This window comes from Chrysemys picta, chromosome 16, assembly GCF_011386835.1.
Source record: "Chrysemys picta bellii isolate R12L10 chromosome 16, ASM1138683v2, whole genome shotgun sequence".
Classification (NCBI taxonomy): domain Eukaryota; kingdom Metazoa; phylum Chordata; order Testudines; family Emydidae; genus Chrysemys; species Chrysemys picta.
The window spans coordinates 30,063,623-30,087,109 of NC_088806.1; the positions used below are offsets into that span (position 1 = coordinate 30,063,623).

At 46.4% G+C, this 23,487-nt stretch overlaps 2 long non-coding RNA genes across 5 annotated transcripts in view; one reads left to right on the top strand and one right to left on the bottom strand.

Moving 5' to 3' along the window:
- Positions 1 to 4,531: 4,531 nt before the first annotated feature.
- The window catches only part of LOC101932444 (uncharacterized), a 51,332-nt gene continuing 32,376 nt past the window's right edge, over positions 4,532 to 23,487 (top strand). For 2 of the 3 annotated variants that reach the window (XR_010592992.1, XR_010592993.1), the window contains exons 1-2: positions 4,645 to 11,791; positions 12,732 to 14,688. This is a non-coding gene — a long non-coding RNA (uncharacterized LOC101932444). The other variant, XR_010592994.1, reaches the window with a different exon arrangement.
- Positions 19,553 to 21,737, bottom strand: LOC135975900 (uncharacterized). Of its 2 annotated transcripts, XR_010592997.1 has the most exons (3): positions 21,602 to 21,737; positions 20,078 to 20,189; positions 19,553 to 19,728 (listed from the first exon to the last, which is right to left on the bottom strand). It is a non-coding gene; the product is annotated as an uncharacterized LOC135975900 (long non-coding RNA). The 2 variants fall into 2 exon arrangements; XR_010592998.1 differs by lacking the exon at positions 20,078 to 20,189 and having other exon boundaries at positions 21,602 to 21,729.

The window sequence follows — 23,487 nt, forward strand, 5'->3', positions numbered from 1 at the left end:
ATTCCTCTTCAACTACCAATCACTGAATACATCTGCAGCAATTGGTGTCTCTTGAAGGTGCAGGCTTCCATCTCCCTGAGAAGGGGAACTCCTAGCTACGAACCTGGCACATTTCACATGCAAACGCCTTTAGAGCTTACCCAGGAATGACCCTTTTATTGGATGTTTTTCTGTGAGAAGTATTAGACTGACATCTTTGGAAACTGGACTCGTATTTAGCTACAGAGCAGGCTCAGCATAGGGAATGGCAGAGAAAACATCCCCCTCCCTCCTAATCAGCCCCATTCCTGACCTTGTGAGATCACCTTTAGTGACAAGGGAGGACTCGCTACCCAAGACCTATAAGATCTTCACCCTTCTGCTTGGACTGCCATTAAGGGCACAGCTTTCTCGGGGGGGGGGGGGGTCGTACAGTCTCATCTCACTGGTCTGAAAGCCAATCCCCATTTTCAGCAGAATGGCCATTACTGGCAGTGGGCAGCTAGGAACCATAGCGATTGCCCAATAAGGGGTTAATCCAAAATGCATCGGAGCCAATGGGAGGCTTCCCGTTCTCTTCAGAGGACTTTGCGTTAGGCTCTAACAGCGCTTTCTCAAATCTTTCCCCATTCAGGGCGGGAGAGACTCATTGCCATGCTGAGAAGGTTGTGCTGAGCAAAATGGGGGCAGTCCACTGCCCTCGAGTGCTAATCTGCTCTCTCCCAGCCAGCTGGTGAGCTGCTTATATTTGTAACCATACATGTGAGTGCGATGGGAGCTTGGGGAATCACCGATGTTTGACAAGGTGACACACGTGCCCAGAAAATCTTTACACGTGCTCTCTTGCCCCCCACCCCGCTTCTCTTTTCTTAAAGTAATCTCTAGCTAATGAAGTCAGTCCCGCTGGGCCAATTTACACAGCTCCAGGAGCTTTTCCGTTGACTTGGTCCTGCTGAGACCCAGTCTCTTAGCATGGATTAACTCTGTAGCTCTGACGGCGCAGCTATGGGAATTGGTGAAGATTTGAGCAATGCATGCTACCGTCCAGGGTGGTTTCAGCTGGGGCTCCAGGAGACAGTAACAAGGAAGGTAGGTGGAGGATGTTTAGCATTGGACCCCTCTGAAAATGAGCAAGCTGAGGATTGAATGAGTAGTGAAGAAACAAGCTAAACACTTCTGGTGCAAAATGTGCAGGGTTATCTGAGGTTGCCTGAACTTCTCTCTTCTTCCAGTTCCTAGTACAAAGAGCCCACATTACCAGAATTACCACCATAGTAAGGGGCACTGATACTAGCAGGACGATAGGAAATTGGAAGGAAGATGTAGGGTAGGCAAGGCCTGTATCTCGTCTGTGGCAGCTGCATTTCAGCTCTGTTCAAACTGATGCCCCTGCCCCAATGACCTGTCTTGATAGTGGTACAGGTGTGGAGAGTTAGTGCCTCCCCCATTTGTACTCTCCTAGCACTTGCTGAAAAGAGCTAATGTGAGGCTGCTCCTTCTCCCTTCACTGGCTGGGAGAGGGTTTGCTGCACCTGCCCTGTTTAGGGACTCTGTTCAGGACCAGCTCTGCAGAAGGGGCCATCCAGTCTGTTTGCTGCTTTACCCAGGCTATCGTAATGCTGTGTCTCAGCAGGGGACTGTAAATGACTTTATAGTTATTGTTCCTGAAATTGGACACCCCGTTGGAGCTTAGATAATAGGAGATGAAACAGCCTGCAGGAGGTTGCACTCAAGTGGAACTATGATGGAGGTTTTTTTCCCCCCTTCCCCAGAAGAAACACTCCATATATTTACTCCTCCTCTACATGTCCCCTTCTCTCAGTTTCTAGCAGAGCCATACCTGGCCATGCCAAGGGTGAATTTAGGCATAATCACCAAGCAAATTGAGCTGCCTGAACCCTGTACGGATGAATGAATTTTGCATGCTAGAATTTGGAAATACAGATTTGACAGCAAGCCCTAAAGAGGAATGGGAAAGGAGTGTGTGTGTTTCGGTTTCTCTCTCTATTTCCTACTCAAGCAGGGTTTACAAGGAAATGTCATTACCAGCAAAGTAGAAATATCATTTCATGTCATTTGGCTTCACGGAGCTCATATAACCATGAGTGCTGAGAGGGAGAAGTGTCTGGAAGAGGGCGTGGGTGTGGCTTGTGATTGGAGATGCTGAAAGTACAGGAAAGAAAGCAAAATAGCCAGGAGTGGGGGGAAGGAAAAAGATGGTTTCAGGGCTTGAGGTTCTAAGCTGGAAGCCTAGACAGGGAGGAGGGAGCTCAGAAGTGGAGGACTGGAGGAAAGACAGCATTCTAGAGAGGAGACGCCTTCCGCAAAGAGTTGTACGTGTGTGGCGGGGAGGTGAGGCTGGAGTAGAGAAAGGGAAATGAAGTAGAGAGACTGCTTTAGAGCTTGGAGGATAGTGATCCAGAGGTGGTATAAGCCAGTTGGAGAGGAGAAATAGTTGAGAAATGGAGTTTCTAAGGAGTCAGGAAGCCAAGTGTCTGTGAAAGCCCTGGTGTATTGGAGCATTCTGAGCTATTTAGAGCCACCGACTGACTCATTGATTGACTTTTTAGTTTACCCAAAATCTCCAAGTCGTTTAAGGAAAAAAAAAATCTCTTTAGAGTTTAAAAGTTTTACCTGGGTTAGAGAAAACCTCTGACTTTGCAGAGACCTTCCTAAAACCTCCAGTGACTGCACTGAGGAAGCAAATGCACAGGAGGCAAAAGATCGTGCCCACAACCCCGGTCCCCAATCACTAAGCGCACACCTTAAAAACAGTGGTGAAGAAAAATTATAGTAATTACTGGCCTAGTAATAGTAGTGCACCTTCTTTGTGAAAGCTAGTGCCAAAGCCTCTTCCTGGGATGTGTTTCAGGACCTTGGATAGCAGGAAGTCCAGGAATGGTGCAAGAGGAAGCCGAATAATTGCTACAAAGCCTTATCTGCAGGAAGTTTGGGACAGTTTGTGAGCTCTTTGGGACAGGGACGGTCTTTGTTCTGTTTTGTATAGTACCTACACCTAGCACCATGGGGTGCTGGTCCAGGGCTTAGGGGCCTGGGTACTATTACCACAACACACACACACACACACATAATAAAAATAAAGGGTGAAATTTTGGCTCCATTGAGGTCAATGACAAAACTCCTATTGATGTCAATGGGCCAGGATTTCAGTCTGCATGTGGTGTGTATATTTGCTGACACACTAATCTGTGCACACATACAGGAGGGGCAGCTTTTATTCTATTTCTTCCAACCCATCAGAAAGGCGCATATTAACTGTAACACAGCTAAGACATTTCACAGCATCGTTTCCAATTCCAGACAACTCACAGGAAGCTGAGCAGAGGGAAAGCTGAATTGCATGTGATCACAGTCATTCTGTTTGCCTTTTTCCATAGCAGATCTGATGATTTAAATTAGGTCTCTATTCGTGTTTAAATTATAGTTTACTGTTCTGCGCCCCGCTCAGAAGTGAATTACCTTAAGCAGAAGTATTAATAACACGGTTATAATTAAGCTTCATTACTGTAGGCAGTTTGCTGAAACAAATTGCTTCTTCATTATTATTATGGCACCTTTGGTAAAAAGACATTTCCCCAGAATGCGACCTTGATGCTTTATATAGCAAAAGCCAGGATATGATAGAGATGTAAGGATGAATTAGCATCTTTTGCCTTCTATATCAAGCTCATTAAAAGGAAAGCAACTCAAGTCAAAACCAAGCAGCTCTGATGGAAATTTTAATCTGTGCAAAATGGATAATGAATAGGTTTGAACTTTCCCTGCCATTTTTATAATGGTGCTTTATTTATATTATGTTCTTAAGAATACAAATAAATAAATAACAGAAGTGGGGAGGGGGATGGAATATTTACAAGAATCCAGCTGGCTCAAGATCCCAAATTGGTTTCAGGGTTGCATTGTAGCTGGGGTTGGGTATGATGAGCTGTTGCTCAGAGCTCTAGACTATCAGGGATGGGGAAGTGGGAGAAGTGGGGCAGAGGAAAGGGGCATTTTCTGACTACAAAGTATCTTACAGTTGATTAAATAAATCACTTGGCTTGAGTTTGCGTGAGAGTCCTACATGAAGCTGGGAGACAGGGTCCCCCGAACCAGGCTTCAAACAGCCCGGTTTGTTTTAGGGTTGGAAAAGGACCATGAGTTTCCCAATCCAAAACCCTTACAGAAGTGCTGGGGTTCTTCCTCCCAGCTTCTCTGTGCATTAAATACAGCCTTCTCAGGAAATATCTCTAGGGATGGGGCCTCCTTGACTTCCAGCAGGAGGCTGCCCCTTGCCTGACTGGCATCGTTGCCAGGAATTGTTTCCTGTTTAGTTTAGCATAGTTATACTATTATGCATCCCTTTCATCAAAGGCTCACAACCATTAGGCTTCATAACCCAGATATCCTTTCTCCCTACCCAGTTTCATAGAGTTTAAGGCCAGGTCATCTAGTCTGACCACCTGACCTATAGCACAGGTCATTCAGTTCCACCCAGATACCCCTTTGTGATGCCCAGTGACTTTAGTAAGACCAAAGCATTTCATTTTTCAGGATGCTAAATCGCTGTGTGCTACAGGCAGAGAACAGGAGAGACTGAGATGCTACCACTGCACAAGACCCCCTTCAGCTGCACAGGACTGATTAGGTAAGATCCCAGCAGGTGATCCATGCCCCATGCTGTGGAGGAAGGTTAAAAAAATAAATAAACCCAACGTCCCTGCCAATCCAACTTGGGGGAAATTCCTTTCCATCTCCAGATCTGGCCATCAGCTTGACCCTGAGCGTGTGGGCAAGACACGCCAACCAGGCATCTAAGAAAGAGGAATGTCTGTACTACCTCAGAGCACTGGTCCACCCCATCCCGTGTCCCATCACAAGTTGTGGCCAATCTCTGATGCTTCAAAGGAAGGCAAATCTGGCCAATTATGCAAAAGGGGGGGGGAAATCCTTCCCGACCCCTACAGGCAACTGGCTAATGCCTGGAACCATGAGATTTTTAGTCATTGTCTTCTCTAATCATTAGACCACACTCCCTCTTCCCGGCTGCGTTCCCAAACACAGCTGAACCAGTTCTTCCTTTCCTTATTTTGAGGCCTCTCTGCTGAATGTGCTAGCTTAGATGGCCGGCCTGAGCAGTAGGACTGAGCCTGTGCCCAGGAAAGGATAGTCATGACATCGATCATAAGTTCTCTGAAGACCGAATACTTCTGTCATTTCATGCGTGGGCAGCCCTAGCACCATGAAGTCCCAAATCCCCGATGGAGGCCCCTAGGTGCTACTGCTATAGAAATAATAACATGACATATCTGCTCACACACTCTTTTAAATTAAGCCATTAAAATCAGCGAGTGTTTAATTTCTGCTCTGTAAATACTCAGCAACTGAAAGGAAAAAGCTGAAAATAAATAGCTATGTAGAGGCCAGGAGGATAAAACCAGACGAGTTTTAAAATAAGCCAAATTAAAGGGGCGGGGAAAGAGGACTGGGAGTGGAAGACTATTGGTTGGTGGGAATGTAACAGGCCTCAGAAGCTGATGCTTTGTAGAACCCACTTACTAGCATGGTGGTCGCAAACCTGGAGGGTTTCCCTCAGCTCAGTCCCCTTGAGGAAAAAGCCCCGAGAGAACCGAACTGAAAGTGGTTTTCCACAAACAGTTCACAGTCCTCATTTACTTGACTCACCCTGGCCTTCCCCAAGAGGTCACATCACTAAATAAGGGGGGGAAAGAACCTTTCAAGAAAACAGTCTCTCTACAGTAAGTACAGAGCTTCACACACACCCCCTTTAGGAGGAACAACCCTTCTTGCTACTCTAACCTCTCCTTCTGTATGGCTTACGGTAGCTGGTGGTCTATTGCCAGCGAGATGTAATTAGCCTTCAGTTATCACCACTAACATTTTCACCTGTGCCCCTTGCTAATCCCTTGTCCACTTCACATGCTCTCAACTCAGCCCATCACAGGGCAGTGTTTAACCTTTCACCTGCCAGCCTTTACAACTGGTGTCCCATCCTGATGCTAGGCTGCCCTATGGCAGCAGGTGCTATGCCGAGCCGTTAGAGCATGCACAGAGTGGGAGTCGGGATTCTTGAGTTATGCATGGGCATCTTCCAGTAACCCTCAGGGTGGCCTTGCCCACGTCACTTCCTCCCTCTGTACTGCAGCTTCCCGTACCCCACGCCCCATAAAATGGAGATAACAGCCACCCATCTCCCAGGGTGGCTCTGAGGATTCCAAAGGGCTTAGAGACCCTGGGGTGGAAGATGCTCTGGCAACACCAACCCTTAGCATTAGTGTAAAGTCTTTAGCATAATTAAATCCCCGGAGAGATTGTCTGAATGCAACACTGTTATTTAATTATCTAAGGCAGCGGGCTTCCGGCATGGGCTATTGGGATCAATGAAGCAATGGCTACACGTTCTTTCCTGCCTTTGAACATCTCTCCCCAACTCATAAATAATGCATCTGAATGATAGCTGTACCACTGGAAGAATTGGTTATGACCATTACATTCACGCCCTGGGTTAAAGTAGGGATGATGGCAGGTGTGAGGAGAGTGAAGGTGACCCCTTTCATACAGTTATGGCAGTATTTCTTGTTTGGACCAGACCTTTGGGGTATTCTTACTCCACCCTTACCCCTATTGTGACTCTCCCAGCTGGGGCAGGTGATGAAATCTAGGTAGATGGACCAGGTATTGAGGACAGCTGCAGCCAATCATTATCTTTTTATACAATACCTGGTGGATGTTTGGCTTCTGGTTGGTGAGGTCTCTGGTTGAGAGCTTTGATCTTATTTTTCTTTCTCATAGCTTGGTTCTGCAACCAGTCACACAAACACACATCATATATGTGACATGCATATGATACACCCCTTCTGCATTCTACAGAGTCTCACACATTATGTCGAACGACTGCAACACTGAAAAGAAAAGCTCCCTTGTCTCTGGGCTTGTAGAATTCTTCTAAGCAAGCGTCTTCTCCCCTCACAACCCATCCCACAATTGTTAAAGGTCTGCTGCTGCCACATTAACCCCCTGTTAAGATGCACACACGTGTATCTGTTTTAACCCAGGACTGTAGCCATTAGCCATAGATACTACAGCCTGGCACATACCGGAGCACCATACAATCATACCTGCATGAGCAGATTTTCAACCCTACAGCTGCTGAGTACATGCCGGCTTCAGGCACCCAGGCAATGCTCCAGGTAAAACCCCACAAAGCCAAGGTTCAAATTTTAACAACCCTTCAAATGCTTGTCATTTCCCTTCCGTGTGACTCCTAGCAGCTCTTTGTGAATGTCTGTTAGCATGCAATTAAACTAGCTTCTCAGAAGGTTACTGATAAAAATGTTTCTCTGTTAAAGTGGGCATTTATCGGGTCTCTTGCTAACCTTTAGCATGGCGGAGCTTAACACTTTGTGCCCAAAGCGGCTGAGCATATTTTTGTATGTGCGCGCATGCCAAAAACGAGGCAACTTTATATGACAAACTATAAAAAATGGCCCATTGTGCTGTCCACATAGCAGGAGCATGAACATTGTCTGTGCCACACAGATCACCGGTGTTCTGTGCCACATAGTACTTCCATGTAAAATATCCAATTGCAAGTAGCTACATATAGAATACTTTTCGGTTGAAGATGGGATTCCCTCCTGACCCTTGTTGGGCTGCATTTCATGCTGCAGCATGACAATTGATGTGCCTGGTAACATTGTTACTCCAGTTCCCAGCAGGTGTAGCTGTGAGATTCATTGATGCAAATAGCCAATCCTTCTTAGGAATTGAATTGCACTTTTAGCCCTACTGATTTCCTGGGGCATTAAGTTCCACAAGTTGACAGTATGCTGTTATATAAGTATTTGCCCTTCTACATACACATTATAAATCATGTGCGTGTTCGTGTGCTCTCTCTCTCTCTCACATTGAAAAATCCTAGATGTAAATTCATTGAGAGCTTATTCTGATAACTATATTTATCATTTAGCATATCTGGATCCAGCTCAAGTTTAAAATCTATTTAGGTAAAAACTATGATCTTTGATAACTGTGTTTTACTTGTAATGTAATAAATAAAGGTAAGCTGAAAAATAATTTTTCCTTTAAGTATCTCTGCCCCTGTCACACTGATCTTGGATAAGTCACTCCCCTTCTCTTTGCCTGAGTTTCCCCATATCTACAATGGGAACAATAATACTAAGTATCTCCCACAGATGTGAGGAGTCGTCGTCTTTGTCTTCTGCTTTATGGTGAAGCAGACTCGCCATATAACCACCAGCTACCATATTACTTATACATTCAAGCTGTTACACTCTTATCCTACTCTATAGCCTTTAAAAAATGTAGGAAAGCTTTTTTAGCATTACCCCCCTGTTCCCAGCACTCTCACTAAATCCCTCATAGTACAGTCTGTCACCGTAAAGTGTCTAAGTTCATCAGAAAGAGCCTGTCTTTCCTGGATCGCTCCCTGTATTCCCATAGGTTTCAGAGTCGCAGCTGTGTTAGTCTGTATCCGCAAAAAGAACAGGAGTACTTGTGGCACCTTAGAGACTAACAAATTTATTTGAGCATAAGCTTTCCTGGGCTACAGCCTACTTCAGCTGATTGGCTGTTTCTTTAACCTGATGTGTTACATAACCCAGCTCTGTCTGTTCAATACATACCAATTATTATTTAAACCACAGTACCCAGTTAACAGTTTAAATATGAGCACTTCACTGATCTTTTCAGAACTTTGCAATGGCCCATTACCCTCTATTTTGGGGCACACTTTATAGAATCTCTTTTCTCCTTGGTCCACAATTCTTGCCATTCCTTTATTAACAAAACTTCATAATTCCTGTTTACTCAAAAGAATCTTTATAACAATTTCTCCATTTTTAGACCATTTTTCACTTCTTTCTCTGCCATTTCATTGCCTGCGATCTCAGCAGGTGCTGGAATCCATGCTAGTACTATATTTAACCCAGGCGCACTAACTCTGTCAAAAACAATATTTCATTTTTTAGATCATCCATGCTTTCTGAGGTATTCTTTTGAATTGCCAGTATACCTGATAATGAATCCGAAAAGAGAACAGCTGCGGTAGGCTGTACGTGCCTTATCCTGTTTAATGCTAACATTATTCCCACCAATTCAGCTGTCATAATGACTACAAAATTAAATATTCTCTTAAATTTCTTGACTCTAATCTCAGGGATGCAAAAACCTTCTCCAACTCTACTATTGTTTTTATCTTTAGATCCATCACTATACATTCGGCAATGGCAACCCCATTTACCATCTATAACTCAAACTTAATCTGTCATACACAATGATTCTTTCCCCCTTTATTTTATTACATTTTGAAATCCAAATCTGGAGAGATGATTTTCCAGGTATAATTTACAACCCCATAACTATGGATCTTACTTTCTTCTTGTCCTTCCTTTTTGCTTACCTCTTTTACCCACACTTTAACCCCAAGAGCATGAGCGAGATTGTGTTGGGCTTTGTATCATCTGCTTAATTCCCAACATGACTCATATTTGTCCACTATTCTTCTCTGCTCTGCTCTGTTTCCCTTGACTTTAGTCCAAAACGTCAGATCTAACATTTTCGTTCTTAAACTGATAGGCATTAATCCAGTAGCGACCTGCATTACACACACTGGTGTTGTAGGGAATGCACCACAAGCAATTCGTAGTGCTTGAGTTTGAACTGACTAAATTTTTAAGCTCTGATCTGGATGGAGCACTTAAGACTTGATTCTCATCATCTATGACTGATCTTATTAATGCTCTACGTGGCATCTTGAGCACTTTCTTATCTGCTCCCCAATTCATTCCAACAATACTTACAAGTAGTTCAATTCTACCCTTACATTTGTTTGTACTATTGTCTATATGGCTCTTCCAAGCACATTTATTATCAGAGTATACCTAGAAATGTAAAACTATGTGCACCTGTTCTCCATAGAGATAAATTACATTCAGCTTCTAGTGAAGAAAGATTTATTCCTTTGTTTTAACAATAGAATGGGAAGCTGCTTATAGGATGACCAGATGTCCCAATTTTATAGGGACAGTCCCGATATTTGGGGCTTTATCTTATATAGGCTCCAATTACCCTCCCCCCCCCCATCTCCTGTCCTGATTTTTCAGACTTGCTAGTTGGTCACCCTAGCTGCTTATAGATTTAAATTTCAGAGACCTCCCTGAGTGCTTCAGTGAGTGTCTCTCTAGTCACTTTCATTCTCCTGGGTTTAACCCATACAACCCTTATGTGAGGAGTATTCATAGAATCATAGGACTGGAAGGGACCTCGAGAGGTTGTCTAGTCCAGTCCCCTGCACTCATGGCAGGACTAAGTATTATCTAGACCATCCCTGACAGGTGTTTGTCCAACCTGCTCTTAAAAACCTCCAATGATGGAGATTCTACCACCTCCCTAGGCAATTTATTCCAGTGCTTAACCACCCTGACAGTTACAAAGTGTTTTTCCTAATGTCCAACCTAAACCTCCCTTGCTGCAATTTAAGCCCATTGCTTCTTGTCCTATCCTCGGAAGTTAAAAATAATTTTTCTCTGTCCTCCTTGTAACAACCTTTTATGTACTTGAAAACTGTTTTCATGTCCCCTGTCTACTCTTCTCCAGACTAAGCAAACCCAATTTTTCAATATTCCCTCATCATAGGTCATGTTTTCTAAAAGTTTAAATCATTTTTGTTGCTCTTCTCTGGATTTTCTCCAGTTTGTCTACATCTTTTCTGAAATGTGGCGCCCAGTACTGGACACAATATTCCAGTTGAGGCCTAAAGAGCGTAGAGTAGAGCCAAAGAATTACTTCTTAATTTCAGATCCCTGGATGGAAGGTGCTAACTTTCATTATGCATTAATTATTTTAGCTAATCAGTCGTACTTGGACTTTTGCAATGCCATAAATAACATAACATAAAATAAAAGAGATGCATTGCTAGCAATAGAAGGAGTTGCTCCCAAACGTTTGCAGGTAATGGTCTCACTGTAAAGTGCAGACAGAGTGCTCTCAGTGCCTGCTCCCCGATTTGCATAAGTAATTGACAGCTCATTAACTGCTCATTAGAAACATAGGGATCCTTATGACAAAAACAAACCCTAGTGACTGAGAAGGGGGCAAAGATCCTGCTTGGGAATTACTGAGGAAACTCTCAAACAGATTCATGACAGGCCAGAAAGCAGCCTGCCTGCCCAGGAAATAGACACCCTGAGCTCTCCAGAAGTCCCTGAAGGCTGTAAATACCTGCGATGGAGAAAGGAATTGTTCTGTATGTTTGGAGAGAGGCTAACACAGAACCTGTCCATTCTCCACTTGCCTGGCCCATGTTTGCTGGCCACAGGGGCGTCGCATAGGAGCTGCTAGCTGTGGTGGCTCTGTGCAACTTCCAGAGTCCCCTACACAGGTGAAATCCTCCCTCCAGGCTTCAGCCAGTGCTCTCGGGGGATGACGGTGTGTAGTGAGGCTGAGTGGTCTCCCTCTGGACACAAAAGCGAGGGACTGTTACCCTCCCCCTGGTGGGCGGAGCCAAACCTGCTCAGCCTCCTTTGCCCGAAGTAGTGGGGCAGGACAGGAAGTATAAAAGGAGGACCCTGTAGCTCAGTTGGGGCTGGACCAGGGAAGGAAGCAGACATCTCTTCTAGGAAGCCGGGATCCTGGGCTAGTGGCCAAGCAGACTAGCGTCCTGCTGCCTGAGGAGGCTGAAGGCTCTGAGAAGTTACTGGAGAGGATGCCACCCGACTGCCAAGCGGCAAGATGGATCCTGGTGTTGACAGAGCAACGACGGCAGAATTGGGTAGGAAGTAGCCACGGGGAACCAGACTTTAGAGTGGTTACACTGCTGGCAAGTGAGATAGCATGTATGTTTCCCTGCTAACCGAGGGACGGGACCACCTGCCACTAACTGGGACCGGTGGAGTACGGTGGGCCTGGGCCCCCCTACCCTCTGCTGCCACCCCACTGCAGGGATATGGAGGTGGAACTGGCAGTAACCCTGCTACTACATGTAGTAAAAGAGGGGATGTGGAGGAGGGCATGAAGATGATGGTGAGAGAGGCCAAGGGGAAGATTTTTAGCTAGCCCCCCTCACCTTTTTCCTAGAACAGTCAGAATGGCCGGGCTGAGTTTAAGGGAACCCCTTCCCCCAGTCAGATATGGGGAATGAATTCTTGAGTCATAACACATTCTAGAAGCTGGATACAAAATAAGTACAGACCAGAAACTGGTTGTTTGGGAAAATAAGACTTACCTCTCACACAGCAATGTATGCCTTTGAAGCCCTAGACAAATATTCATATTCTCAGAACACTGCACAAGGCAGTTATTATTTATCAGCCTTGCAGAGGGGGGAACTGATGCGCAGAGAGGTTCTGGCCCAAACTGTTTGGAGAAGGGTGCCTACAATTAGGCACCTAAATGCATAATTAAGCATTTACTTAGTGGCCTGATTTTCAGAGGTGCTGCGCACCTGCAGCTCCCAGTGATTTCAAGATCTAGAGGATGGAACGCTGGCCCGACTGAACTCTGTGGTGAAATTCCTGTTGACTTCCATGGATTTAGGATTTCACAGGGCCGGGAGGGCTATCTTTATGGCTTGCAGTTTTGCACATTTTAGTTGATGTGACTAGCGCTCTTGGATGCCCTCCCCTTACGAGCGCTCTAAAAACCATGAGGATGGCCACTGCTCATCCTGAGGGACAATTCAGTTCCATTTCTTGTCCCTTTCCCCATCACAGGTGACCAGGAGTGTCTTCTTGCCTGATTACATGAGTGAAGAAATTGGTGGTGACGTTCACAGAGGGAATCCCAGACTGAGATCCTGCAGCCTACCCATGGATTCCACTCCTAGGGTCAAGGGCTTCTAGCCCCAGTCCTGAGAACAAGGAATGTTTTGCCCACCCCTGCTCTGGTTGTCCAAGCTCAGGCTGATAGGCAGTCAGCACCACGGCCCTGTCATGAAGTCCAAGAGACAGAAATAGAGGGAGACGGGGAGGAGGAAAGGACTAGAATGGCCTTTTTCTGCCTAGCTGCCAGCCCCATCTCTGCCCGCACCACTGAATAGCAAAGAACAATTTCAGTTTCTTTGACTCCCTTATCAGTGTGAGCAGCCAATGTGCCATGGTAACTACAATCTTGAAAGTCAGGTGTGACAGGAGGGGGCTATCCAGCTGTGGGGAATGAATTGCTGGCGTACTCAATGAGCCAGTCCAAGTAGGTCCGCCTGCTACAACAAGATAAGGTGGCTGGTCGCTCAGGCCTCCGTGCAAAGCTGGTGTCACTGTGGCATCTTGCTGGGTGGGAGAACAATCTCCAACCACGATAAAAGGATTGTGATGGCAGAAGTAGACCATGCCAAATGTTACCCCTCTAATTCAGTGCTGGGGCTGAATCTTAGTGCTCATGAAAACAAAGGTGCAAAAGCCTTTGGGTTGTGCCAGGGTAGGGTTCTTGTGCTCCCATCAATCTCAAGAGGAAAGTAATACTTTCTGTGCCATCCAGCCCTGCCACTCGAATTCAGTCCTGATGGGCAAACCCCTTCTTCAATGGTCTAGTCCTAGATCCCCCTATAGCTCTGCTGCAGCACTTCAGTCCTAAGTACAAACACGTCTCCAACTAAGTGACATTTTGTGGTCAGTAAAGTCAAGCTGAAGTGCAAAGCCAGCGCTCCCAGAGTGACCAGTATTACCCTCCTCCATCCTAAATTCCCTCAGCGGAGAATTCCCCCGGTCATTCTATCTTCACAACTTCCCCCATGGCTCCAAATCCAGTGGTGACAGCAAGTGCTTGGCAACCTCAAATACCTGCCAGTGCTCTCATGTGAGACCTGGGGAGTGTCTGGCCAAGTTCCCCATTCCGATGGGAATGAGCAGGATAAACCGAGACTTTCACCTAACAGTGGATTGTCCTAAACACCTGTGTGGTGTTGCTGTTTGTGTATTTGATGGTGAGGATCTTAGTTATACAGCACCTTTCATCCCAAATCATTCAACAGACTTAAACTAACCAGAGGGGTCACTTCACCCGCCACTGAAATGCAGCCATCTCTGGGATGAAACATAGCCGCTGTTTACCAGCACCAAGCAGCACTGCACAACAGTCGAAGGAAGGAAGGGAAGGGGACTACTTAACATAAAACATTGGCTCCATAGTTAATAATAAAAGTATTTCTTCGTGCCATTACAGAGCATGGTCTTGGCCTCAAAGGCGATAGCAGTGTCGTTCTCCTCACGGTGCAGACTGAGGTACAGAGAAGTGAATGCCTCAGATCGCAGTCAGTTAGCGGTAGAACCCAGGCATCCTGCCGCTAAAGTCCCATCCTCTGCCCCTGCTTTATCCCTTCCTGCATGAGTCCAGTGGCCAAGTCCTGCAGACTTCAATGGGAGTTAGGTGGCTCAGTACCTTGGATGATCTGTGCCTCTGGGCCTGTTTCCCCATTGGCCCATGGGGAGAATAATCCTTCCTTTCTCTCCTGTGCCCCCATTTTCTCTTTTGTTTATGTAGCCTGTAAACTCTTAAGGGCAGAGTCATTCTCTCACTATGTGTTTGTGCAGCTCCTAGCACCACAAGGCCCTGGTCTCAGCTAACGCCACTGGACACTACTATAATGCAAATCAATAATGCCATTTCAGCAGTGGATGCACCGATTTCTATCTGCCGTTCGTGAAAAGCACTAGGACCCCCTTAGGATGAAAGGTAAGCTATTCTTGTTGTTTTGTTTAAGGCTCCTATTTGCTGCCCTTAAACTCCATCTTGTAGTGGTGTCCACACTTGCTCTTCACGTAGTGGACAAATAATTTGCATAACTTAATTAAATTTAAGTAATCTTCCCTGAAGCCTGCCTGTAAATGATGCTGTGTACATGGTCTTAAAGCAAATCTGTGCAAAATGATGAAAGAGCCTATTTCAGTTAAGCAAATTATGAGGAGGCGGGTGACGTCCTCAGTATAATAATTCCCTGTGAATTATTTATATGGAATCTGCAATTACATTGAGCAAAACAGTGTTGTGTGCATAATGCACACTTAATTAGCCAACCACCTGTTATGAATTCAGGCACAGCCAATGGTGGGATCCCTTATAAATTATCCTGCTGCTGTAGTAGTTGCTTATTGACATGCTGAGGGAAAGGGGGAGATGGGGCAGGAATAACTGAGGGACACACCACGTGGGTAAAACGGAGCACTGGAAAGGAATTGCCCAACCTCCGTGGCCACTCAGCTGAAACCAGCAATTTCAGAGGCAAGTTTGGCCAAGCTCCGTGCTAGCTCCACTGACAACATGCTCTCATCTTTCTTCACCCTACCCCTTTATCCCCCTCACTCCATCCATACGAGGCTTCAAGCCAACCCCTGTGTCTGTCTCTTGCACTCTGATTTCTGGGCCCTTTTCTATGTAGCTGCAGCCACGAAGAATCTGTCCGTTTATCATCCCTCTGAATTCTTATGTTGACACCCATCATGGTAGCATCCAAATCCCATCTCTGACTTAGTCTATCATGCCTCAGCAGTCTTCTCCTTCCAGTCCCACTTGATGTGCACCTTTTCTAAAAGGCCTGTTGATCCCAGTCCCTCCCTACAGAGAAGTGATAAAGCTAGAGAGTGGAAATCCAACCACATACCCAGCATAGTTCCAAACAGCACTAACAGACTTAACAAGAAGTGAGCAAGCCTGTGCCAGCCATTACACTGTTAGTTACGTCCCTGGCCTTCATGCTTCCATTCATACATCATGTACCTGGGCTGCAAGCACCTCAAGTTGGGATTCCTGTTGTCCTACCTATCCATAGGTTAACACCGCTGTGGGAGATGTCCATGAGAAATCAGCCCCAAGGCATGGAGATAGCTGCCATTTCAGCTCATCTTCCTCCTGTGCTACAATGAAGTTTAGACCCTACACTAAAAACAGCCTAGATGGAGCTGTGTTATGAGGCTGCAGGAAAGGAAAGGGGATTGGGTCATGAGGGGCTTGTAGGGCCAGACCTGCCTGCTAACACGTTTCTCTGCCATGCAAACAATAGTGGGACCAGAGCTCCCCTTGCAGAGCAGCTCTGCAACCCCCACTCCTACACCGCTCCTGGGCTCCTCCTATCTTACCCAACTGTGTCACACCATGTAGGGCTTTTATATGTTGCAGAAATATCCGGTTTGACCTCAGTGGAGAACTTTCACTCATTTTACCCGTGCCCTAATGTTGGATTCCAGCCCCCTCTTCAGGAAAGGGAAAATCCCTCCCCTTCAAGTTCATTAGCCCAAAGTGGGGCTAAAAGCAAAAGTTAGTTGTTGAGTGAGTGGCCGACAGGAGCATGTGCTCTTTCCCCATCAGATATTGGACTATTCTTGAATGGTTAATAGGAACGAAATGAGGGTTTTTCTCCTTTAAAGATTTACCATGTACAAATGTATGAGAATATTAAAGGCAACAATTAACTTTATTGGAAACCTTATATTCTCCAGCCTCATTAGAACTGCCAACAAGATCTATTATTAGTATTACTATGCAGATAATGTAATAAAAAGGGTATTTAAAGTAGATAGTTTTGCATTGAAATAAAATAGTTTTTCTTTCCCTTTCTCTCACTCACTCTCTTTTTAAAAAGAAAGTTATAGCACACCCCAGGCATTAAGCAAGTGTCTGATTGCCCCAACGTGCAGAGGGGAGAGGGTCTGCACCCTTTCCTTTGAAAATGTTTTCTGCCAGGAATAGACCTTAATCAGCATCAGGATAACAAATACACACTGCACTCATGGAGCATCTCATCTGCCTCAGAGAAGCTCAGAGCACTCTGCAGCCATTAACGAATGAATCCTCCCAGCCCCCGGTGTCCCTATTAACCTCGACTTCACCAAATGGGGGGGAAACTGAAGTCAGAGATGTGAGTGCCACAAGGCCACATGGTGCATCAGTGGCAGAGCAAGGGAGAGAACCCAGGAGTCCTGATTCCTATAACGTCTCCCATTTTAAAACAGGGACCTGCTGGGGCATGCTTCTATCTGCAGCGCTCCCTGTACCAGCTCTCAGCTCTACCAGCCATCCCACACGTGCACTGATTGCACGCACCACTAACCCGAGCAAGGGGGCTAACCGGCACGTTGTGTCTGTGCTCTCCACACAGCTCTAAGGGTGTGAGAAAACCACAGTTGGGTTCCAAATGAGTGTTTTCCCCTAGCAATACACCAGCTCACAAGGTCATCTCCATCTGTGCACTGCTGTTCTCAGGTTCTGGTGTCTTGTGCACTAGAAGGCAGTCAGGCGAGGCCCTTAGGGCTCCCAAACTATTTAAAGGAATAATACCCAATTCATTTACAGTGCACAGTGATTTTACATTGCGGGGTTTACACGCCACTCCTGGTAGATGGAGAACTGAGCTGTGAGGATAAGCCCAGGGGATTGGGTAGGAGCTGGGTCCATCAATCAATCCCTCTCTTTTTTCGGTGATCCACACCATGAAGCTGTTGGATTCCCATCTTAAAACTTCAGTTCAGTTTCCCTTTCCCTCACTGGGACGCCTGAGGGCACAGCATTTCTGTGAGGGAGAGGGGACATGGAGGGGGGGAGGGGGCTATGCTGGGAAAAGCTGCTGAAAATGCACAGACAAAAAGGAAAAAAGATTGGGGTGCAGTTTTTTGAAAACCCTCACAAGAAGCTGAGCATGGCAGGTTCTCACACTTCAGCTGGCTCTCAGAATCGTTGGTCCAGCTGTGACTAGGTACCATCCAGGGTCCTCCTCTGTGATGATTGGCTAACACAATAGAGAAATTCCTCACAATGGGAAGCCCAGGGCATGAGTCTCCAGTACCATGCGTTACCACGGTTATCGGAACACAGACAGCAGGGTGACCCACTCCACCCTGCATGCACACCCAGCAGCTCTTCCTGCAGGGTCAGAGAAATCAAGAGTTGCACACCCAGTGCTCAGATCCCTTGGTATGGGCACCTGGGAAATACCTGAGACAGCTGGTCCGATAGACAGTAACAGGTGCTCACCCACACGGACACACTCTGCCCGTAAACACATGCCACATAGACACACCATTCAGAATGCCATGGCAAGGGCTGTTTCTGTAATTCACCACTGCTCCTGTTCATGGGTCATTTTGCTCACGCTGCGATTGTTGCCCAATGCCAAACCCTGCAGCCCTGAGAGGTTTGGGAGCAGGCCATGCCAGGCTGGTAACCTGCTCTGCCATATCTGTTTGGTGCATTTGCTCGGGCCCCACAGAGATGGCTGCCCCTGCCTGACTCATGGGAACTGGGTCTTCCTGCTCAGTCATTCCTAGGCCCCCTTCCTCCCCCCCAATGGAGGGTGCTGCTCGGAGGGTCGGCACCAACTCGCCACTGCCGTACAGAGCTAGGGCAAGTGGATGGAGAGGGCTGGCAGCAGGAGGGTGAGAGCATAAGCCACACGAAGATGACGCAGCCTCATGCGATGGCACCAGGACCCACAGGTAGTTGAGGACAGCAGGAGGGGCAATGGCATTATCAAAGCAGAAAGCATCAAGAGTGTGTTATGTCCTGGAGATAGTACACACTAGCTGACTCCCCTCATCGCAGTGACTCTGACTGGAGCATATGTGTGTTGCGTGTGTATGTTTGCACGCGGATGTAAACACAGACTGCTGCCAGCCATCTTCTTATAGCACATAAGTGGGGAAACAATTTGCATAACTTAATTAAAATTTTACAGTAATCTTCAACTAGTCAGGTTCTAACAAACAAACATAAAATCCTCTGCCTTAAACCCCGAAGGTTAATTAGCCTCTCATAGGTGTCTGCCACCTCAAGGAAAGCAAATTGCAGAAGAGCAACAGTTGATTTGCCTTGTTTTTTGACTGGCTGATTAAATAGGGCCCTGAAAACCAAACTAGGCCTAGGAATCTAGCTTGGAATCGACACTATCTCCAGCCCCCAATTGCCAGGCCAGAGATTTGCTCCTGCTCTTTGTACTAATCACTGTTCCCTCATGTTGAATATGCCACCAGCCATACTGCAAAACGTGCCAAGTGTAGACAGGCTAGAGAGCATCATAGGAATTGCCATCCTGTATAAGACCATTGTCTATAATCCAGTGTCCTGTCACCAACAGCACCAGCACCAGCTGCTTCAGAGAAAGGTGCAACAAACCCTGCAGTTATGGGATAACCTGCCTTGAGGGAAAACTTCTTCCTGGACCTCAAAAGCGAATGCCTGGATGAATCCCTGAAGCCTAAAAATAGATACTAGAACTGGTCAGAAAATGGATTTCCCTCTGGCCCCCCACTGAAAATTTTGACTCTTCATCAAAAAAACCAAAACCAGAACATTCTTGGCCAAAAATGCTGAAAATTTTTGCCAAGAAGGTTTTTGGGTGTTTGGCTTTCTGGAGCAAAATGAAAAGCTTTTGAGGAAAGCAGACACATTCCTCCAAAATAGTTGTTTAATCAATCGTATTTTCCATAGAAAAAAAATTCCAATGAAATTTTCCCACCATCCCCAGTAAATGACCTCGCACTAACAGTGCAACTCTGCTTTGTATTGGGAAAGACAAATCTTTCTTTGCATCATCAAATTGTACACTGTCTGATACCTATTTTTTTCTGTTTTATTTTATGTGAGACACTTCCATTTCTTGTTCTAGTCATTTACTCTTGTCCATAGTTAGACGCATGGGTGAGAATCTCTATCCTTTCATGCTCCAGCTTCCATTTAACCACATTACATCCCTGCAGTAGGTGGGCGTGGGAGAGGAACAAGCACCTAAGGAGTAAGTAAAAAAAAAAAAAAATAGGTTACATTTGGTGATACAAAAAATCCTGTGTAAAAATATCAGGGCTCGTTTTCCTCCCACCTCCTCTCCTGAGTTTTGCTGTGAATCACAGCTTTAAATATGAATCTACAAACACAAAGTGGAACTCGACTGCAACATTAAGTCAGTGGAGTTACCCCCTTGTAAAACTGGCATAAATGAGAAGAGAGTCAGGCCCTCTCCCTCCTCCAAGGCCATGCAGAACACTGTCCAGTGGGAGTAGCGAGTGCCACGGCCTAGCAACTTGGGCACAGAAAGGGGATTTGAGAGGCTATGTGGGCTGGTTGGGAATGAACAGACCTGCTCTTGAAATCCATAAGCCGTTTGTGAACAGTGGTTTTTCAGCCAGCGTTGGGCTTCTCGGCATAGCTGCGCAGAGCGAAGGGGTGTTCAGGGACTCGGAACATGGACTCTTATCATCATAAAAAAGAATTGTTTAATTTGTGGGTTTAAATTTTAAATAACTCTGCCAGAGGAGAGCAGCTCCTGGGCCGCTCTCAGCTCTCGACCTTGCACTCAGCCGCTCCATTCAAATTCCATTTCGGTAAGAGCCCCCAGTGGGGATTCAAATACCATTTAAATGAGCTCGTTTCTCTCATTCCTCTGAATGTCTCTCTGCTGCAGAACACAGGGCAGGACAGCTCAGCCAAGATCCCTGTCTTTCCATACGGGCCGTGTGTGACGCCCTCTGTTCTGTTCTAGTCTCTAGAGGTTTTTATACCACGCTCATCACTGTAATATCTCAGCACCTGTTGGGCATAGGACTCCGCATAGAATCACAGAAATGGGCTAGAAGGGACCTCGAGAGGTCATCTAGTCCATCCCCCTGTGCTGAGACAGGCCCAAGAAAACCGAGACCATTCCTGGCATGTGTTTGTCTAGCCCAGGGGTCGGCAACCTTTCAGAAGTGGTGTGTCGAGTCTTCATTTATTCACTCTAATGTAAGGTTTCGCGTGCCAGTCATACATTTTAACGTTTTTAGAAGGTCTCTTTCTATAAGTCTATAATGTATAACTAAATTATTGTTGTATGTAAAGTAAATAAGGTTTTTAAAATGTTTAAGCAGCTTCATATAAAATTCAATTAAAATGCAGAGCCCCCCTGACTGGGGGCCAGGACCTGGGCAGTGTGAGTGCCACTGAAAATCAGCTTGCGTGCTGCCTTCAGCATGCATGCCATAGGTTGCCTACCCCTGGTCTAGCCTGTTTTATAAGGAGCAATGTAAAAACCTCCCCATCCCTGGAAGTTGTAGAGATGTGAATATTGGCACAAAAGTATCACTTTGTACATTTGGGCTGACATTTTCAAAGCCTCTTACCAGATTTCAAGATAACCAACCCCCAAGCGTTCAAAATCACATCAGACCCCCAAAACTTTGAGATTTTTTAGAAATAAGGAGATTTTCAGAATTTATCATTTTTTTTTAATTTCCTGCCTGGTTTTGAGTGTCCAGTGTGCACATTTTCCAAAATTTCTCCACCATCTTAAGGCTGGAAACTTTTAAATGACAATTGTGTGGGTGAGATATGTGAATGCAGTGGACTCAACTTTCTCAGCAACTGACCCACAATTGCTGAACTCTCTTCCACCAGGGATTCAAGTGGCCATGAACCTTACTACCTCATCTCTTTTTTTTAATATGATGTCTGATTTGTAAAACACTCAGATACCAAGGAGAAGAACAAGGTAGAACTACACAAAGAGATGCATTCTATTTTCCCATTTCCTGAGTGATGCTAAAGCAGCTGTATTGCAGAGCAGATTTGGATAAATCTTGGTGGGCTAAATGGCAACTTAGGGCCCAATTCTTCCAGCCTTTCTTACCTTTCATCTTAATTTGTGGAGTAAAAGGGTGTCAGTACCAGAAACTCAGAAAATGGAATACTTCCAGTTGACTAGTTCAGGTCAGATCTCCAGTTGGACTCTAAGGCACCAGCGAATAGAATTTTGTCTCCATTGTTATTTCTTTTCTTCCCCTTGAGTTTGTTTAAGGGGAACTGCTCCACACACTGGCCCTGCAAGAGCTGAACTGGGCCAGGTGGGCCCAATCAACTAATTAGGCTGCAAACAGGGGAGCTTTAGGCTGGAGGCAGCTAATTAGAGAGAGGCTCACCTGTGCAGGAATAGGTAGCAGGCTACAGACAAGCTGCTGGGAAAGGCTGCCGGATTGCATGTAGCAGTTACTTCCTGGGAAGAGGGAGGAGTGTTTGCAGTGACTCCTTGGGGGGGAGGATTTTTGCAACTGGCACACCCAGAGAGAGAAGGGGAATCACAGCCTAGGAAGCAGTCCAGGGAAGGAGCAGAGAGAGGAAGCCCAGAACTGTGGCACTGAAGGTCCCTGGACTGGAGACTGGAGAAGAGGGCAGGCCTGGGTTCCCCTACCAGCCACCATGGAATGGAGGCAGCGAATGGGAGGATTGCCTAGGACTGCTAATGGACTGTACTGCCTGGAGTGGAGTACCTCGGAGGGTTAAGTCACAAAGGAGATGCCGAGGGTCCTGGAGTGAGCAAGGAGGTGCAGACCAGAGAGAGAGTAACGGTGTGCAAACTGCGGAAGGGGTATCTACCTCAAGAGCTCATCCCCAGAGCGACCAAGAGGAGGCGCCAGACAAGCGGTGAGTGGAGCACCCTGTGAGAGTTTGCCACTAGAGCCCCTTGTACAAAGGGCTGTTCCACCATATTTGTTACACCTTGCAGGCTAAGGCTATGTCTGCACTACAGCCTATGTCAGCGAAACTCATGTCACTCAGGGGTGTGAATATTCCACACCCCCAGCGCCATAAATTACACCGACGTACACGTTCGTGTGCACAGCGCTCTGTCGACGGGAGCACTTCTCCTGCACACGTAGCTTACACCGCTCTCTCCCATCACCATAGAGCGTCTTCACCACATGCTCTGCAGCGGCACAGCTGTACTGGTACCAATGTGCTGCTTCGGGGCTGGCCTAAGAGAGATGTGTCCAAGGACCTGAAAGCAATGCTAGTAATGAATACCCACTCGGCTCCCATTGGGTGACAGTGATCAGAGAGTTAATATTCCACCAGGAGTAATGGGGTAATGGCCCAGGCTGGGTGAAAGGGAAGAAGGGGTGTTTTTCAGTATGATCCATTGAGGGCTGTCTGGAGAACCGGTAGTCATAGCTGGGGTCTGCCTGCCCCTCCTCTTATTCTTACGTTCCTGCTCTTAAAACTTGAGGGGTTTCTGTGCAGGGCCAGCTCCAGGTTTTCTGCCACCCCAAACAGCCAAAAAAAAAAAAAAAAATCGGCGGCACTTCGGCAGCCGCTTAATCACGCCGCTCCATTCTTCGGCAGTAGTTCGGCGGTGGGGGTCCATCACTCCCTCTCTTCCTCTTTGGTGGCAGCTCAAAGAAAAAGAGAGGGACTGAGGGACTCACTGCCGAATTCCCGCCGCAGACAGGACGCCCCAATAGCGGATGGAGCCGCCCCTTTGTACTGGCCTCCCCAAGCACCCGCTTCCTTAGCTGGTGCCTGGAGCCAGCCCTGCCTCTGTGCAATTTGAAGAGCCCCTTGTTCTCTGTTTGGCCTGGCGAGGCTCTGAAGAGGGGGTGTTTCAATGCCAGGACTTCATTTCCAAGGCAGTGGCAGAAATGCTGTGACAATCAATAGCCCTTGTATAGAAAGTGTGGCTACTCGAGATGAATTCTGATGGCTCAGGCTATACTAGATTGTAAAGTCTTTGAGTCAGGG